This window comes from Euprymna scolopes, chromosome 46 (assembly GCF_053919585.1).
Source record: "Euprymna scolopes isolate OS-2025 chromosome 46, ASM5391958v1, whole genome shotgun sequence".
Taxonomy (NCBI): Eukaryota; Metazoa; Mollusca; class Cephalopoda; order Sepiida; family Sepiolidae; genus Euprymna; species Euprymna scolopes.
Window position 1 is genome coordinate 87,227,090 of NC_136527.1, and position 15,523 is coordinate 87,242,612.

The window sequence follows — 15,523 nt, forward strand, 5'->3', positions numbered from 1 at the left end:
ATTAGAACAAGACCGAGGTGACTGTCATGAGACCGTCGTCTCCCTGCATATTAAAACAAAGCCAACCTCCATACGTAGTTAATTGTCATGTCGAAAATAGTAATATATCCAAAAATTACGAAAACTCTACAAGTGCAGAGTTCTTTATAGTTCAAACCAATATTAAGTAATTTTTTTTTTTTTTTTGGCATACATTATTGCTGATATTCATGCTGCTCCTCTTTGATCAAATTGTCTCTAGGATGGATTAGGGTTGGGGGTCAGGGTTAGCCTTTTTTTTTTTTATATTTGATATGTAATTCTATGTCGATTTTTTTAATCTTTTTGAATATGCTGAAAACGAATATCACAATTTAATTCGGGGCACATGATGTATAACAAATAGATAACACAGAAAATAGACTTATAGTTTTTAAAGGTTTATTAGAAGAAAAATATGTAACCCACAGTGAGGACCCTAACAGGTACTACCACTCCGGGTCAGAGTGGACCTGGGAGCAATGGTAATTAAAGGGTGGCTCCACACTCCCCAAGCCCGCTTATGGAGCTTTACCATCGGATACAGTTTAAGGTCATATCCAGGACCCTGAAGTGGCGGCGGCTATCCTGTTCTTGTAGAAATTTTGGATGGGAGTGGTCTTCTTCTGGGAGAAGTTTCGGCTGGTTGCTAAATAAAAAGAAAAAAGAGACAAGTTTTAATCCAACGGAAATGGAATCATGTCGTTACAAGTCCGAGTAATTTTGAAATGGATATATCTATAAAAGTGAAAGTGTACAACTTATAGTATAAACCACTGAAATGTTAGATATAGTTTCCTTGGCCATGGATCTAACGTAATAAATTCATATGACCCTTAATCAATAATGGTTAATGTGTCAAAGTTAAAAATAAAAGAAAAAATATATATAAGTGTAATTATTACTTCACGCGACAAATAGCTAGGGGGTTGCTTTAATCCACGATGTATTTGTAAGTCATGCCGTGCTTTCTTTTCTCTAGCTTTAATTTAAACCTACGTCACTGCCAGTGGTCATACACGCAAACACGTAACGGGTTCTAGCCTTCCTCCCTGCTACCACGCGTTTTTCGTTGTTTGGCTCAACACAAAACCCCCAAACTCCCAGGGATAAAATGCTAGTTTTGTACAAAGTACTGAGATGCCAGACAATTATGCTAGTTTAGAACTTTCAGGTCCAAGTAATCAGCCACATTTTCCAGTTTTGGGGCATAAATATTACTGCAAAGGCGTGTAAAGGGCAAACTCGAATTTGAGCGCAATCGTTATTCTAATAATTGCTCATTTTTAATATGCCATTATTATTATCATTTTCTTATATGGATCAGCAAGATATTTTTACTAGTAATAAGTTTATTTTTAGAACAGCTTATCACTTATTCTCTGGTATATTTTTGGTTTTAAAGTATTATTTTAGTATTAGTGTTTAATCTTTCAGTATTTATACAATTTAACATTTTGATATTTACATTTATGTCGAGGTTTAGTGTTTATTATTTGATCGGTTATAACTTAATTTAGCGCTAATTTATAAGTTATGTTTTAGTATCTAATCATGATTTTTTTGTTTTTAATTATTAGTTTTAGTTTTTATAGTTATTTAATATATTATAATTTATTAGAATATATTAACAGTAGTAAAATTATATTACTGATCCATAATGAAAATGATAATTATAGCTGGAACAATTACATCGAGAGCATTGCCAGGGCTGCTGCGAGGAAGGTGGGCTCTCTCTACCGTGCTAGAAAACTTCTAACACCCCAAAGTATCCTGTACCTCTCTAACAAGGCCACTATTCGCCCATGTATGGAGTATTGCTGTCATATTTGGGCTGGTGCATCGGCTACTAGTCTCTCGCTCCTTGACAGGGTTCAAAAAGAAAGTCGCAAATCTGATAGGCCCTAAACTGGCATCTAAGCTTCAGCCTCTGTCCCATCGTCGAAACGTTGCATCCCTCTGCCTGTTCTACAACTATTATAATGGTGAATGCTCTGATGAACTGCAAGCATTTGTGCCCCCACAACGTAAACACCCTCGACAGACCCGACAAGCTGCAAAATCCCACCCCCCACACTGTAGAGATCCCTACATTTAAAAGATCTTTCTACTCCAGTAGTTTCTTCCCCAGAACTGCTAGAATTTGGAATTCCATTCCAGGTCACTGCTTCCCCAACTGTACTGACATGCATAAGTTCAAGTGCAACGTGAACCAACACCTCCCTGCCCAAATCCCTACATAGTACCCCAGTAGATGTTTCCCCCTGATAGTGGCAAAGTGCCTTGTTTGAGGTAAAAATGTAATAAAAAAAACAAACAATAGTAATGTAAATATTTGTATATAATTACAAAGCATATTGTTCATGCATTTACATACTTTACTTTAGGCAAATCCACATGAACAAGGAAACCTATCTCTCTCGGCAAAAATGAGTTCAAACTGAAGAAATGTTATATATAATTGTTTTCGGCTAACTTTACCAAATCTGTGCGTATGCTAAACATAAGTAAAAAAAACAAGTAATGTTCAACGCTGCAAGAGAACTAGAAAGAGAATAAAAGTTAATAGACAGGATAAAGTCTGGAACAAAAAGAGAAAAAATTAATTAGCAAAATTTATCAGGTGCGAAAAAAGTGAGTAATGTTCAACGGTACTGGAGAACAAGAAAAGAAAGGGCCAATTAGAAGCTGGAATCATCAAAAGTCATTAGACAAAAAAGAAATCAAGTAAATAGGATGCCATTTATCAGGTGCTGTAAAGAAATGCTCTTTTAGAATCTTCAAGTCTCAACACTCACTAGTAAAAATAAGTCAAAAACAAGTAATGTTCAACGCTGCAAGAGAACTAGAAAGAGAATAAAAGTTAATAGACAGGATAAAGTCTGGAACAAAAAGAGAAAAAATTAATTAGCAAAATTTATCAGGTGCGAAAAAAAGCGAGTAATGTTCAACGGTACTGGAGAACAAGAAAAGAAAGGGCCAATTAGAAGCTGGAATCATCAAAAGTCATTAGACAAAAAAGAAATCAAGTAAATTAAGAAATTAACTGAAACCCATCTAAAACAAAGCAAATTCAGCAGCTGGTACAAAACAAGTGCTGAAAAGGTGGTTTAGAGTCCTGAAGTCTCAACAATCACTAGAAAATTAGAAATAAATCAAGGTAGTTGTTGCAGCACCACCAAGACACATTGATACAATAAATGAAACCTTTATGAATTCGATGGGAAGTTGGAGTTGCTTATAAAAAAAAATATATATTATTACTTACTTTAGGAATTTCTGGAACTGCTTCCAAGATGGGGATGAGAGGGGTCATGGGTGTTGCTGCTGCTGGTGCTGAAAACTTGAATAACTTTTTCTTTTTTTTTTAATTGTTTTTTTCTTTTTTTGGTTTGTTTGTTTTATTTATTTTCCTTTATTTCATAGCATTTTATGTTTATGAAATTATTTTTTTGGAAATTATAATTAGGAAATAACAATACTTACTTTATGACTTTCTGGAACTGTATCCAAGATCGGGATGAGAGCGTAACGGCTACTGCTGAAACCTGTAATAACTAGTTGTATTTCACATTATTAGTTTTACATTTTTTTTTTTTCAGTATATTTTCCTTTAGATCACAGTATTTTAATTTTTGTGAAATTTTCTTTTTTTAAAAAAATATAATTAGAAGAAGATATCAATACTTACTTTATGAGTTTCTGGAACTGCATCCAATATTGGGATGACAGGGTCATGGCTGTTGCTGTTGAAACCTGTAATAACTAGTTGTATTTTGCATTATTATTTTTACATTTTTTTTTTCGGTTTATTTTCCTTTAGATCACAGTATTTTATTTTTTGTGAAATTTTCTTTTTTTAAAAAATTATAATTAGAAGAAGATATCAATACTTACTTTATGAGTTTCTGGAACTGCATCCAATATTGGGATGACAGGGTCATGGCTGTTGCTGTTGAAACCTGTAATAACTACTTGTATTTTGCATTATTATTTTTACATTTTGTTTTTGTTTTATTTATGTTACTTTAGTACATTGCATTTTACTGAGTGTATGTTAATTATTTTGTTAATTTTTATTAAAATAAAATACCTGTAACAGAAAAATAATTTTGGTTATGATCATGCATGGGTGAATATTTTCGGTTAGACTTGCTAAAGTTGGTTAAAGGAAATATAAGCAGAAAGGAATTCGTTTTAATCACTAGCAACACAACGAAAGAAATACTTACCTGAGGATTGTGCTGATTCTAACTAGAAGCTGCAGTAATGGAAAAGAGGAAAATTAAACTTGTCAATTACAAAAACTGAAATCGAAAAGAAGAAACGCTTGATGCTTTACTCACCTCTGGCTAGTCGTGGTCGCCATCAAACTGAAAAAGGAGGGAAAGGGTGGAATCCACTAGTTACCAGGTACCGTACAGGAAAGGACAGTTTGGGCAGGTAGGTGATGATCTCCCCAAAGTGGAGCGCTACATAAAACATGCATTGCTACGAACATCCTCCGAAAAAGGCGGTTTCTACTCGGAATAAAAGGCAGAGCAGAAAACGGAAGTGTTCTCTCTACTCAACACGATTCCTAGAGAGATACCACAAGATTGTGCGTGAATGAGGAGGAGGTGATGAAAGCTCACAAAACTGCCATTCCTACTATCGTATCGGATATTATTAATCGGAGGTCCATCATTGCATTACCGCCCCAGCTCGTAGTTGATAGATAGTAGGAATAATATTACCAGCGCCCTTCAGGCAGCTTGTGAGAACACACAAACTAATGGTAGTATTACTCTAGTCGTTCCTGGTCGAATGGAGCCATGCATGCGTTATGTAGTAACACGAGCACGTGTCGCCTGATAAGAAAGAGCGTAGGCTCACCCACTTGGGGAGATTCCCTATCCAGACTTGCACCTATTTGTACACCTGGAACCGGACTCAGAACCTCGACAATGAGAAGAGTCAAGGAGAGCAAGGTGTTGAACTACCTAAAGAGGTCACCATATAAAACAAGCGTTGCTGTGAACAACCTTCCAAAACGAGGGAAGGGACTTTTTGTTCTCTCTACCCAACAGGATTCCTAGAGAGATACCACTAGATTGTGCGTGAATGTGGAAGAGCCTATGAAAGCTCACAAAACTGCCATTCCTACTATCGTATCGGATATTATTAATCGGAGGTCCATCATTGCATTACCGCCCCAGCTCGTAGTTGATAGATAGTAGGAATAATATTACCAGCGCCCTTCAAGCAGCTTGTGAGCACACGCAAACTAATAGCAGTATTACTCTAGTCGTCCGTAGTCGAGTGGAGGCACGCGTGAATTACATAGTAGAAACACGAGCACGTGTCGCTCCCTCTTCGGGGGAATTCGGAAAAGCGCACCTTGCGCTGCAGGTATTTGTTGAGCTGGGAGTTGACTCAACACCTCGACACTGAGAAAAGAGCTTTAGAAAAGCTCCAGATTAGTTACCTGCAAAGTCGAGGAAAGTTGGAGGACCAGGCCTGCGAAGGAGAACACACACAATTTGGGCCTTGATGGAAGCACACGGGAGAGAGGGAGGCCCATTTTTCTCTTTCGGGGGAGTGTTCTCCTTCCAGCCTGCTCGAGCACATATTTTCTGCTTGCCACATGCAAGCATATAAAAAGACGACCAGATGACGGACGCAACAAACTCATGCGGTCATTAACTGGATTTTGATCGGGTTCCGTACAACAAGGTGTTGAACTCCCTAAAGAGGGCACCATATAAAACAAGCGTTGCTGCGAACAACCTTCCAAAACGAGGGAAGGGACTTTTTGTTCTCTCTACCCAACAGGATTCCTAGAGAGATACCACAAGATTGTGCGTGAATGTGGAAGAGCCTATGAAAGCTCACAAAACTGCCATTCCTACTATCGTATCGGATATTACTAATCGGAGGTCCATCATTGCATTACCGCCCCAGCTCGTAGTTGATAGATAGTAGGAATAATATTACCAGCGCCCTTCAAGCAGCTTGTGAGCACACGCACACTAATTGTAGTATTACTCTAGTCGTTCCTGGTCGAATGGAGCCATGCATGCATTATGTAGTAATAAAATAAAATACCTGTAACAGAAAAATAATTCTGGCTATGATCAAGCATGGGTGATTATTTTTGGTTAGACTTGCAAAAGTTGGTTAAAGGAAATATAAGCAGAAAGGAATTCGTTTTAATCACTAGCAACACAACGAAAGAAATACTTACCTGAGGACTTGTGCTGATTCTAACTAGAAGCTGCAGTAATGGAAAAGAGGAAAATTAAACTTGTCAATTACAAAAACTGAAATCGAAAAGAAGAAACGCTTGATGCTTTACTCACCTCTGGCTAGTCGTGGTCGCCATCAAACTGAAAAAGGAGGGAAAGGGTGGAATCCACTCGTTACCAGGTTTCGTACAGGAAAGGACAGTCTGGCCAGGTAGGTGATGATCTCCCCAAAGTGGAGCGCTACATAAAACATGCATTGCTACGAACATCCTCCGAAAAAGGCGGTTTCTACTCGGAATAAAAGGCGGAGCAGAAAACGGAAGTGTTCTCTCTACTCAACACGATTCCTAGAGAGATACCACAAGATTGTGCGTGAATGTGGAAGAGCCTATGAAAACTCACAAAACTGCCATTCCTACTATCGTATCGGATATTATTAATCGGAGGTCCATCATTGCATTACCGCCCCAGCTCGTAGTTGATAGATAGTAGGAATAATATTACCAGCGCCCTTCAAGCAGCTTGTGAGCACACGCAAACTAATGGTAGTATTACTCTAGTCGTTCCTGGTCGAATGGAGCCATGCATGCATTATGTAGTAATAAAATAAAATACCTGTAACAGAAAAATAATTCTGGTTATGATCAAGCATGGGTGAATATTTTTGGTTAGACTTGCAAAAGTTGGTTAAAGGAAATATAAGCAGAAAGGCATTCGTTTTAATCACTAGCAACACAACGAAAGAAATACTTAACTGAGGACTTATGCTGATTCTAACTAGAAGCTGCAGTAATACAAAAGAGGAAAATTAAACTTGTCAATTACAAAAACTGAAATCGAAAAGAAGAAACGCTTGATGCTTTACTCACCTCTGGCTAGTCGTGGTCGCCATCAAACTGAAAAAGGAGGGAAAGGGTGGAATCCACTAGTTACCAGGTACCGTACAGGAAAGGACAGTCTGGCCAGGTAGGTGATGATCTCCCCAAAGTGGAGCGCTACATAAAACATGCATTGCTACGAACATCCTCCGAAAAAGGCGGTTTCTACTCGGAATAAAAGGCGGAGCAGAAAACGGAAGTGTTCTCTCTACTCAACACGATTCCTAGAGAGATACCACAAGATTGTGCGTGAATGAGGAGGAGGTGATGAAAGCTCACAAAACTGCCATTCCTACTATCGTATCGGATATTATTAATCGGAGGTCCATCATTGCATTACCGCCCCAGCTCGTAGTTGATAGATAGTAGGAATAATATTACCAGCGCCCTTCAGGCAGCTTGTGAGAACACACAAACTAATGGTAGTATTACTCTAGTCGTTCCTGGTCGAATGGAGCCATGCATGCATTATGTAGTAACACGAGCACGTGTCGCCTGATAAGAAAGAGCGTAGGCTCACCCACTTGGGGAGATTCCCTATCCAGACTTGCACCTATTTGTACACCTGGAACCGGACTCAGAACCTCGACAATGAGAAGAGTCAAGGAGAGCAAGGTGTTGAACTACCTAAAGAGGTCACCATATAAAACAAGCGTTGCTGTGAACAACCTTCCAAAACGAGGGAAGGGACTTTTTGTTCTCTCTACCCAACAGGATTCCTAGAGAGATACCACTAGATTGTGCGTGAATGTGGAAGAGCCTATGAAAGCTCACAAAACTGCCATTCCTACTATCGTATCGGATATTATTAATCGGAGGTCCATCATTGCATTACCGCCCCAGCTCGTAGTTGATAGATAGTAGGAATAATATTACCAGCGCCCTTCAAGCAGCTTGTGAGCACACGCAAACTAATAGCAGTATTACTCTAGTCGTCCGTAGTCGAGTGGAGGCACGCGTGAATTACATAGTAGAAACACGAGCACGTGTCGCTCCCTCTTCGGGGGAATTCGGAAAAGCGCACCTTGCGCTGCAGGTATTTGTTGAGCTGGGAGTTGACTCAACACCTCGACACTGAGAAAAGAGCTTTAGAAAAGCTCCAGATTAGTTACCTGCAAAGTCGAGGAAAGTTGGAGGACCAGGTCTGCGAAGGAGAACACACACAATTTGGGCCTTGATGGAAGCACACGGGAGAGAGGGAGGCCCATTTTTCTCTTTCGGGGGGAGTGTTCTCCTTCCAGCCTGCTCGAGCACGTCTTTTCTGCTCGCCACATGCAAGCGTATAAAAAGACGACCAGATGACGGACGCAACAAACTCATGCCATCATTAACTGGATTTTGATCGGGTTCCGTACAACAAGGTGTTGAACTCCCTAAAGAGGGCACCATATAAAACAAGCGTTGCTGCGAACAACCTTCCAAAACGAGGGAAGGGACTTCTTGTTCTCTCTACCCAACAGGATTCCTAGAGAGATACCACAAGATTGTGCGTGAATGTGGAAGAGCCTATGAAAGCTCACAAAACTGCCATTCCTACTATCGTATCGGATATTATTAATCGGAGGTCCATCATTGCATTACCGCCCCAGCTCGTAGTTGATAGATAGTAGGAATAATATTACCAGCGCCCTTCAAGCAGCTTGTGAGCACACACAAACTATTTTAGTATTACTCTAGTCATCCGTAGTCAAGTGGAGGCACGCATGCATTACACAGTAGAAACACGAGCACGTGTCGCTCCCTCTTCGGGGAAATTCGGAGAAGCGCACCTTGCACTGCAGGTATTTGTTGAGCTGGAAGTGTGGACTCAACACCCCGACACTGATAAAAGAGCTTTAGAAAGCCTCCAAACCAGTTACCTGCAAAGTCGGGGAAATTTGGAGAAGCAGGCCTGCGGAGGAGAACACGCTCAAATGGGGCCTTGGAAGCAAACGGGAGGGGTTAGGGTTAGGATAAGGGAAAGGGATAGGGTAAGGCCCATTTTTCTTTTTTTGTTCGGGGAATGTTCTCCTTTCAGCCTGCTCCTTCCTTAACACGTCTTCTTTGCTCGCCACATGCAAGCGTATAAAAAGACGACCAGATGACGGACGTCATTTCCTGGATTTTGTTTTGCCAGAGCCCATTTAGCCGTGTAGTTGTTGTTCAACTACAACGTTACACCCCCCTACCACGGTGAGGATAGGGTTGGACTTTAGGGGGGAAAATACACATCCACATTTACTAATCTTACTCTTGCAATGTTGTTGTAATAAACAAAAAATTAGGAAATTCTTTAATGATTGCATTTTCGTAATTTTGGGATATGTTACGATTGTCGACTACAACTCAGTAGCTAGGATTCTTTTTTTTTTTTTTTTTTTAAATATCAATTCGAAATGGCGACCGATTCTCTCTTTAACACGGTAAGTTCGGGAAAAGGTGTTATAAATAATAAACTAGACCAAATACTATTAAAAAACCACCGAATATATGTCAAGTTATGTCACGGTAACATATATTGAGCGAATTTATAAAAGTATTTTGTCTAGTTTATTATTTATTACATCTTTTTCCGAACTTACCGTGTTAAAGATAGAGTCGGTCGCCATTTTGAATTTTCCAATATATCGGTAAACACTGTTTTTTCGAGCTGAATAAACATGTTTAATTTAATAAAAACACGAAAATTATATACAGTTTGGTAAAAAAGTAATTTATCTTGCCTTTGATAACATTTATTTGTTATATATTTGTTTTTTGACAACTGTTTCGAATCTATGTGTCCAGTACTAATACACACCCGGTTATTCTATATTAAATAAATACTGAAATCAAATTATGAATAAAAAAAAATATAAAAAAACTGAACTAATTTGGTGGGCTGAAATAAGGAACCAAGCAGAGAGCCGATGCGAGGTTAAAGAGACAGACAGACAGAGGATGTAGTTGGAGAGATACAGTACAGCTAGATAGATAGATAGACAGACAGACAGAGAAATATTTTTAATTTAAATCTAAATTAACGTCTTCTTATTTAATTTGTTAGGTGAAAGTCTACATATAATATTATTTAAACAAATAAAATGAGTAAACGGTCGGTAATTTCCGTAACGCCGACCACAACACTCGTGAAATTCCGTGGAGACAAGTTCTTCAAGGGAGACAATCAAGATTTCCGATTATCTGCCCTTGATTTCTTAGTCTGGCTTTTGCTTATACGCCATATCAACCCTTTTCCAGGTTATTTAATGGCGATTTCAGTATTTTGGAATGAAAATGCTTTTTATAGAATAATTTTTTTTTTTTTTTTTTATTTATGATTAAATAAGCGACGTGGTTATTCTATATTAAATAAATGCTGAAATAAAATTATAAATAAATAAAAAAATACAATATAAAACCATCGATAATTTAACACATATTCTCAAACAGAAGATTAATACTCGATTTAAAGTTTGCAGCAAACGATTAAAAATACAACAAATTATAAATAAATATACATTTTATTTGACAATGATATCTGTAAAAAAAGGAAACGTGTAGTATCTGTTCTTTTTTTTTTTTTCGTTTAATGACATGAAATAATTATAGGGTTTGTATTACTGTACACATAGATTCGAAAAAGTTGTCAATAAACAAATATATAACAAATAAATGTTATCAAAGGCAAGATAAATTACTTTTCTACCAAACTGGATATAATTTTCGTGTTTTTATTCAATTTAACATGTTTATTCAGCTCGAAAAGCATACAGTGTTTACCGATGTATTGGAAAATTCTAAATGGCGACCGACTGTCTCTTTAACACGGTAAGTTCGGGAAAAGGTGTTATAAATAATAAACTAGACAAAATACTATTAAAAAACCACCGAATATATGTCAAGTTATGTCACGTTAACATATATTGAGCGAATTTCTAACAGTATTTTTTCTGGTTTATTATTTATTACATCTTTTTTCCGAACTTACCGTGTTAAAGATAGAGTCGGTCGCCATTTTGAATTTTCCAATATATCGGTAAACACTGTTTTTTCGAGCTAAATAAACATGTTTAATTTAATAAAAACACGGAAATTATATCCAGTTTGGTGGGCTGAAATAAGGAACCAAGCAGAGAGCCGATGCGAGGTTAAAGAGACAGACAGACAGAGGATGTAGTTGGAGAGATACAGTACAGCTAGATAGACAGACAGACAAATATTTTTAATTTAAATCTAAATTAACGTCTTCTAATTTTTTAATTTGTTAGGTGAAAGTCTACATATAATATTATTTAAACAAATAAAATGAGTAAACGTTTTTCGTAATTTCTGGACATCTTACTATTGGCGACTTTACAAGTGAGTGTGTAAATCAATTTTAACGTCATTCGACTGTTAGGTGGAAAGCACACATAAATACGACGTTAATATTTCACACCGGTGGTCAATAAACTGCACGAGTACTCAAACATCTCTCAACCAAACAAAGGTGAAAAAAACTAAACAAATAAAATCAGTAAACGGTCGGTAATTTCCGTAACGCCGACCACAACACTCGTGAAATTCCGTGGAGACAAGTTCGTCAAGGGAGACAATCAAGATTTCCGATTATCTGCCCTTGATTTCTTAGTCTGGCTTTTGCTTATACGCCATATCAACCCTTTTCCAGGTTATTTAATGGCGATTTCAGTATTTTGGAATGAAAATGCTTTTTATAGAATAATTTTTTTTTTTTTTTTTTTATTTATGATTAAATAAGCGACGTGGTTATTCTATATTAAATAAATGCTGAAATAAAATTATAAATAAATAAAAAAATACAATATAAAACCATCGATAATTTAACACATTCTCAAACAGAAGATTAATACTCGATTTAAAGTTTGCAGCAAACTATTAAAAATACAACAAATTATAAATAAATATACATTTTATTTGACAATGATATCTGTAAAAAAAGGAAACGTGTAGTATCTGTTCTTTTTTTTTTTCGTTTAATGACATGAAATAATTATAGGGTTTGTATTACTGTACACATAGATTCGAAAAAGTTGTCAATAAACAAATATATAACAAATAAATGTTATCAAAGGCAAGATAAATTACTTTTCTACCAAACTGGATATAATTTTCGTGTTTTTATTCAGTTTAACATGTTTATTCAGCTCGAAAAGAATACAGTGTTTACCGATGTATTGGAAAATTCTAAATGGCGACCGACTGTCTCTTTAACACGGTAAGTTCGGGAAAAGGTGTTATAAATAATAAACTAGACAAAATACTATTAAAAAACCACCGAATATATGTCAAGTTATGTCACGTTAACATATATTGAGCGAATTTCTCAAAGTATTTTGTCTAGTTTATTATTTATTAATAAATCTTGCGCATTTGGGGTAACGTACCCCTCCTGCCTGGCATCGTGGCGGTTGCACTGGCCGCTGACGCAGACCAAAGTGTAGTGGGGGAAAAGAAAACCCAGGGGAATGGAGGGGGAGGAGCGGACTTTGAAGAAATTAGAGTTTTTGACTTCCCCTCACGGGGATGTCGGGTTAGCAGCTCAGATCCCCCCGCGAGGGGGGGAGAGCAGAGAAGAAAGACGCAGTGGGTGCTAGCGGGCCAGAGTGCCGCGTCGCAATTAAGAGAGAGAGGGGATAGGAATCCCTGCCCACAGAGGGGAGCAGAAACGAAGCACCCGCCCTACCCCACGTCACCCTACCCACTAACTTACCCCAACGGAAGCGAGAAAGAGAGCCCTGTCTGCTCGATCCACTGGGAGAGCAGCGAAGATAGATAAAGTTTGGGCCTGGCAGGTCAGTGCTGCTCAGGCAATTAAGTGTGGAGAAATTAGACCATCCCCTGTCTCTAGAGGGAAGAGACCGGAACGAAGAAAAAACGCATGCAAAAAACCAGCAAAAGCAGGTCTCAATTACCAGCTAGTGGTGTTGGTCCCGAGATTCCAGTCTCCCAAAAAAGGGGATCGGTTTCCGGGTCCAAGCTCCCAACTACCCACTAACTTACCCCAACGGAAGCGAGAAAGAGAGCCCTGTCTGCTCGATCCACTGGGAGAGCAGCGAAGATAGACAAAGTTTGGGCCTGGCAGGTCAGTGCTGCTCAGGCAATTAAGTGTGGAGAAATTAGACCATCCCCTGTCTCTAGAGGGAAGAGACCGGAACGAAGAAAAAACGCATGCAAAAAAACAACAAAAGCAGGTCTCAACTACCAGCTAGTGGTGTTGGTCCCGAGATTCCAGTCTCCCAAAAAAGGGGATCGGTTTCGGGTCCAAGCTCCCAACTACCCACTAACTTACCCCAACGGAAGCGAGAAAGAGAGCCCTGTCTGCTCGATCCACTGGGAGAGCAGCGAAGATAGACAAAGTTTGGGCCTGGCAGGTCAGTGCTGCTCAGGCAATTAAGTGTGGAGAAATTAGACCATCCCCTGTCTCTAGAGGGAAGAGACCGGAACGAAGAAAAAACGCATGCAAAAAACCAACAAAAGCAGGTCTCAACTACCAGCTAGTGGTGTTGGTCCCGAGATTCCAGTCTCCCAAAAAAGGGGATCGGTTTCCGGGTCCAAGCTCCCACAAATGTGGAGTCGGTCCTTGCTAACGAAGATTAGTATGAAAACACCTTAACCTATCCAGAAAGCCCGGTGGCGGACAGTTTCGTAACTTAGAGAACAGATACTACACTTTGATCTTGTCACGAGGGCCGAGAAAGTCGTGGAAAATTCAATACATAAAATCAACACCTTTAATTTCTATGAATCGTCATTCGCGTATCGGTGCGAAGTCAAGTGTCGGCGTTAGAAAGCCGTTCTTAACATGGAGAGATTGGGATACGGCCATTCCGAAAGTCGTTCTTAAAATGGAGAGAGGAGGAGGGCGTTTTGTAACCATTCCGTACAAGCATCTAACAATTTAATAACAACCATCAAATGTTAAATAAAAATAAGATCAATAAAAAAATAAATAAAAATAAAAAAACATCAAATCAAATAAAAACAACGATCAATGTGTCATATCTGTTAACGAAAATATTTTTTTTAATTATTAGCAAATAATTCAAAGTGTAGTATCTGTTTTATTATTATTAATGACAGTTTAAAGGCTCCAAAATCACTTTCGAATTCAACATCAACTGTCGCATTAACTCGCATTCCTACAATTCTGAAATCTCGTCCCAATAGTGTAGAAGCGCCCATTTCAACCTAATAACATGGATTTCAATATCTAATAAAAAACATGTACTAATTTTTATACAAATACAGAAAAAAGAAACGGTTACTACGTTTAGCCAGAAAGACATAATTAGTAATTATGCATTTATGTTACCGTGTTTTTGTATTTCCTTTTTTGTTTTGTTTTTTTCGTTTTTTCATTTGAAATTCAAGTTTCACGACAACTTGATTACAATGTTAGAATACAAAGAATAGATTTCTAAATAATACCGTTTTTATTTCGGCACGGTAGCATAACTGCATATACTTTTGCAGGTTTTTGTTTTTTTCCTATTATAATCATACGTATATTTTGTGTCTATGACGTAACTGTTCCTTAGTTCGTCTTTATCAATGTTACAGCATATTCCAAATATCACATCCATCTGTAGAGTGGTTTATTTAAGTGATATTCATTAACAAATATAGGGTTTGTATTACTGTACACATAGATATAAATTATACTGAAAATTATATATAAAGAACGAAATGTGTAGTGTCTGTTCATTTTTTTTTTCGTTTAATAACACGAGGTAATTATAATAACTTAAATAAAATATCATTTTTTTTTTATTATTCACTTTAAACATTAAAAAAAAAACAAGATTATTATTTTACATAAAAGAAATGCTGAAATAAAATCACAAATTATACCAAAAATTACTTACTTTTCTTCTAGTGAAAACTCCCAGTAAAAATACATGTGTCTCTAACCACGACGTTTCGTGAAATGGCAAATTCCACCCAAACATATTTCTTCCCGCGTTTATTTCATGTGAGCACGAGAGAGAGAGAGAGAGAGAGAGAGAGAGAGAGGGGGAGAGAGAGAGAGACAGAAAGAGAGAGAGGGGGAGAGAAAGACGGAAAATAATGAAATTATGAAAGTAATAAAACAATAAAACTTCCACCCACACACCCACACACTCCGCACGTGTCTGCACTCTTGCCCGGGGTCAAACGGAAGTTAAATGAAATAGATTACATCTCGTCAAAGTTTTGTTTCTGTCATGACGTGGCGAAGGGTGGGGGTATCAAGCGAATTTGAAATTCAACGAATTTTATTTCAACGCGCCAATTCCTCCCCCTCCCACCGCCTCCCTCTTTCGAATCGTAAAAATAACTGTTTTTTTTTTGTTATTAAATTGTATTTTTTTAAGAAATCGTTACCTTAAAAGTTCAGAAAGCCATTCTTAATGTAGAGAGGATCATGTTAACTATTCT

At 37.8% G+C, this 15,523-nt stretch overlaps 1 long non-coding RNA gene across 1 annotated transcript; it reads right to left on the bottom strand.

Moving 5' to 3' along the window:
- Positions 1-398: 398 nt before the first annotated feature.
- LOC145271225 (uncharacterized) lies at positions 399-15,037 on the bottom strand. Its single transcript, XR_013865763.1, has 2 exons — positions 14,971-15,037; positions 399-6,860 (listed from the first exon to the last, which is right to left on the bottom strand). It is a non-coding gene; the product is annotated as an uncharacterized LOC145271225 (long non-coding RNA).
- Positions 15,038-15,523: the final 486 nt, after the last annotated feature.